General features: G+C 26.8%; 1 long non-coding RNA gene across 2 annotated transcripts; it reads left to right on the top strand.

Annotated features, from left to right (window-relative positions):
* Window positions 1-1,159: 1,159 nt before the first annotated feature.
* LOC122632787 lies at window positions 1,160-4,779 on the top strand. 2 transcript variants are annotated; one of them, XR_006327949.1, is made up of 5 exons: window positions 1,160-1,419; window positions 1,502-1,623; window positions 3,001-3,071; window positions 3,157-3,487; window positions 3,611-4,779. It is a non-coding gene; the product is annotated as an uncharacterized LOC122632787 (long non-coding RNA). The 2 variants fall into 2 exon arrangements; XR_006327948.1 differs by having other exon boundaries at window positions 3,157-3,471.
* The last annotated feature ends 417 nt before the right edge of the window (window positions 4,780-5,196 follow it).

Below are 5,196 nucleotides of genomic sequence, written 5' to 3' on the forward strand. Positions count from 1 at the left end.
GCGTGGTTGAGTATGTGCGGCGTATTTATTTATTTATTTTGCATCGACACGACAATCACACAAAAAAGGAGAATACACAAGAAGAGCCGAATTCATTTAGAACAATCCCACCATACTTTGAGGTAGTCAAGAAATATATATATATATATATATATATATATATATATATATATACACATATTTATGAGATTATAACTCTCGAAGTCAATTATGTTCAAAGCTTTAAATTAATTTTTCAATGTTTTTATTACTTCATTTGTAAATATCTTTATATTTAGATATTTGTAAATATCTTTTTTAAGACTAATTCGGTTTTTTTCTTTTTGTATACACAAGTGAATCATTTTCAACGATCTTTTTTTCACGTCCTATTTTTATATGAGGTTAGATTTATTTATCTTGTATAAAGAAGCGAAATTGTTGATGAATTTTTACTTTTAATCTCTGTGTCATAGTTATAATATGCGAGATCGTAACAATGTTAAAATTCACGTAAGATATATTTATTACGAATTTTCGTTATTTTAAGAATATGTTTATTTTCGTAAGATTACTTTATTACTTTGTCCCTTATCTCAAAATAGTAAAAGTGATTTTCAAGGTATCTCATCGAGTTGATATTTTTATAAAATCTATTATTCTAATCGATTCGTTTTAGCAAGCTAATTATTTCGTTTTCCTAATTCATAACTGGTAGAAAATTCGTTTGTTTATAGATGTTTCTCTAAATTTATCAATTATATTTAATATATTTTTTAATCTGATCTAATTATAATGTTGCATGTAATTATAATGTTATGACTTTTATAAATTTAAAATGATTTTATGTTTTTATATTACAATATTATATCTGTATACTTTTTTTTTTTTTATTATGTGCTATATAATTGTAAGTACTACATTCATGTTTTGTATTCACAATAAATAATCTAATATATTAATTTTGATATATAAGATAGAGTCATATAGAAACGTTTCGTATAAATATGTTTATATACGCACCTTTCATTTTGTGACCATTTATCAACAATTCCAAAATTACCTTTGACCTTTGATCATGTCATTGAAGCAATAACTATTCCTGTCCTCTTTTTTATCGTATGTATGTATGTATATTTGTTATAACAGTACTACCTGTTTGTTCGTTGTATAATGTATTTTTTAAATTAGTTTCTCAGATAGAATAAAAATTATACTATATAGTCTGATGTATAATTGATAGTTAGCGATTAATAGGTATATGTGATTTATTCAAGATGGCGAAGTGTGATTACCATATCCAGAAAAATTTTAAAGAATCTAAGAGAAAAATCCTTTTAGAGATTTTTGCCGATTTACTTTTTACAAAGTAAGATTGAGATTGGGCATATCTATTAGATTTACTAGATGAAGAATGTCAGAACAAGTAGAATTGATGAAGTAAGTTCAAATCTTTGAAATATTTTCAATTTTGTATTTGTTAACATGCAATTTTCTAAATATTTTATTTTTATTTATTTAGAATAAATTATGAAAGAAGTTGCCTATGATAAAAAAATATGATCCAAGATCAAGTATATCTATCGCAAAGATCAAAGTGTCCATATGAAAACCAGTAATAATTTTCAAACGAATAAGAAAATGGTAAATATTATTTTCCCATATTATTAAAAAAATCTTCTTTTTATAGATTGGTTGGAAATTTTCAAATTCTATAAATATGTTAATGTCAACGTTAATAGCAATAGTACAATGTTAAAACAACTCATTACATTTATTGTATCAAATCAAATGATACAAAGGATTCACTTGAGTATAATTTTGTACGTCCTGTAGAACAGTTACAAGTTTTTAGTATGATGGAAACAATTAAGACTTCTGTTGCTAGTTTCTCAAATCAGAGAATGTACTCTGAATTATTTCAACCTTCTTTTTTTTATGTCATTAAAGCACTTTGTATATAGAGTAAAAGTGTACATCAGTAATCAAATTTTTCAGTGAACAAGAGATGCGTAAACGTATCTTACACTTTTCTCCTATAGTTTTTAATATTAAATGTTTTCCGGTATAGCATGTTGTTCCTGCGGTGTTTGTTATCCTGGTTGTTGATGACGAGATTGTTGCTATTTATTATCTTCTTTGTTGCTGTATGATATTTCGTGTTAATACTATCTCACTTTGTGATTTTAACTGTCATCGTTAACGAATGCAAGAATCGTGGTAAATGTTTATTAAAGTAAACCCCAAGGCTACATATGCAAGTAATATATTGGGTGAAAGAGTCGCGAGGATTGCCAAATGATTAATTCCAACGATCTTATGATCTAAACTATTCCAAGCGAATGGAGAGAGAAAAAGAAAGAAAGTTGTTCACTCGTTTTTTTATCTATCCTCTGTCTTCCTCTTTATATCTATTTCCATTTCACTATACCTCGCAGCACTTTAAAGGCAAGCGATTTGTTAATTTATTACTTTTATTTTATTTTATTTTTTGATCATTTTTGAAATGTGCCACAAGGACAATTCTTTTTTTGCTTTCCATTCACACTTCACCCCATCATGATTAATCGTATCAATTTTTTTACTTATTCATCAAATATCAGTTATGCTAATTATTATTAATTGATATTATTTTTCTATCCTGTATGCAAGAAACAGATCTTTGAAAACATTTTCATTCTTCTTTCTTGTTTTTCTCTTTTTCTTTCTCGTATTATATTTTAACTGTCAGAGACATTAACATCGCATACCTTGACAAGTACAAGGGTCATAAATCTTCGATAAAGAATAATAACTTTTTTATTAGATGTTATGAAAAAACTGATTCAGGATAAAATGAAACTTTATTGATGATTTCTATAATAACTTATTTCCTTTTCGTTTCATCAAAAAAGAAAAGAAATACTTGTGATTGCTATATAGGCGAAATAATCGTGATGCTTGTCAGAAATTATTGATAGAATTTCAGGAATAGAAATATGATTAAAATGTTTAAACAGAAATTTGCTCTACATACACTAGGACAGTTCCCGGAGTAATGTTTGAACAGCAGCGATGAAATATCTCGACGAAGTTATCGTAAAATAACCATTGTAAGATTTCATTTCTTTAGATTTATTACGACGATTATTGAACGCCGCATATAAAAAAAAAAAAAACTTTTTCTTTTATGTTAAGGGTTTCAGTTATGGATCCATTCGATAAAGAGCATCATCATCAATATCATATTCCAACGTAGAAACGATGCTTTAAATCAGTAACATTCGAATATTCCATCTGATGGTGAAGTATAGTCTAAACGATCAGCTTCAGAAACAACAAATGGATCAAACTAAGCATGTGGATATTAATTTGGAACTGGAATTTCAACAAAAAAGAATGGAAAAAGAGTCGAAAAAGAGAATAAACGATTAATTAAAATGATAGAAGATATAAAATATAATAATCCTGAAGAAAGATCTTGAAAAAGAGAATGGAAGATTAATTAGAATGGTAAAAGATATAAAATGTAATAATTCCGAAAAAATTTCGTGAACGTAAGATACGTTTAGGGTAGATAGCATTTAATTTAAAAATTAATTTAATAATTGTTTGTTTCATTCAATGACTAAGTAATTATTTTTGATGTTAGTCAACAACTACTGCTCATCATCATAGTGACATTATGCCTGCCATTTGCAAGAAAAGAAGAGATTACAAAGGAATGTTCGAAATGCAGTTTGTTCCCATTCATTGTCTATGAGCGAGAAGTTAAATTCAACTCAACAGAAGATTGACAAACTTTTCAACGAGCTCAGTTCAGTGCACAAAACTTTTTTATTATGGTGTTGTTCTCGAAATCATTACGCAACTTTTTAAACAACTTTTTTACTTTATATGTGCAAATATGTAGAATAATTTAGTACTGAAATATGAAGTAACTGAAATATACTTTGATCATGCACCTCAATAATGCATGAATTCCTTCATTTTCAATCAACGATATAAATAATCAAGTTGGTATTACATTGATTAGGTATAATTTGAGTCATTTGGAACAGTGTAGAAAAAAACGCATAGGAATTACTACTCGAGCATTGACTATCCAAGCAGTATAACTTTTTCAAGAGCAGAAATCTGATATAGATGTGAATTTCATTTGCAATAAACTTAAGATCAATCAGATAGTGAAAATATTAAATTATACACCGACAAATAAATTCGAAACACGAGTTTCTTATCTTTTATAAGAAAAGTAGAAACCAAATTGTCCAAACGTAATGAGAATAATGAACGGGTACTTGTGCGTGCGTGCGCGCGTGTGTGTGTGTGTGTATTTATGTGGAGTGTATAAATATGGAAATATAAGGTGATGGATATATGTTTGACCAATCATTGATGTATCGACGATGCCGAGTACTGATCTTTTTGAATTGTCCATAAACAAATGTTTTTCAATAGATAAATAGCGTTTTTCGTTTTCATTTAATGACTAAAAGTCTGTAACAGGCAAGACAGTTAAATCTATGCAGTCGTGCCAGAAGAATATAATAGAAGTACGTAAAAAGTCAATCTCCTCTATCAAAACATCGAAACGAAAAACAAATTAGCAAAGTAAAAGCATCTAAGAAAAAAATCTATTCTTCGTATAAAATGTTTGTCCTCTTACTATTATTCTTCATGTGATTGTTATTCATATAACGGCGGATAGTGCTACAATTGCACGATACACAGAAATAAAACACGTTGTAAAATACAATTTTAATGACAATTTTTAATTAATCAATTTATTTATTTGTATTTATTTCTTTCGTAATTTATACCAGCAAACTTTTTTAAAACATAAAAATCAAAATTATTTATTGAATTAGTAAAATTTTGTTATTTATTTACATGTATTTCATTTCTAATAAAATCTCAAAATGTGCGAGAAATTTTATTATCTAATTATGTAACATTGTTTAAACGATTTTGATATAGAAAAATTATTATTTCAAAAGCAGAAATGAATTTCACACTAATTTTAAATAAAATGATATTATATAAACTTGATTTTGTATTTCTTCGCTACTATAGATTGTTTAAAGAATTAAAGATAGATTCAAGACTTGTGACTATCATATATAAAATTTTTACTTGATTTTAATCCAACGACAAAAAAATTTCACCATCAATAATTTATACAATAATCAAACAGAACTGGGTTAAAACTACTTTTACATTTTACTAATAGAAGTT

The sequence above is a fragment of the Vespula pensylvanica genome, chromosome 11, assembly GCF_014466175.1.
Source record: "Vespula pensylvanica isolate Volc-1 chromosome 11, ASM1446617v1, whole genome shotgun sequence".
NCBI classification, from domain to species: domain Eukaryota; kingdom Metazoa; phylum Arthropoda; class Insecta; order Hymenoptera; family Vespidae; genus Vespula; species Vespula pensylvanica.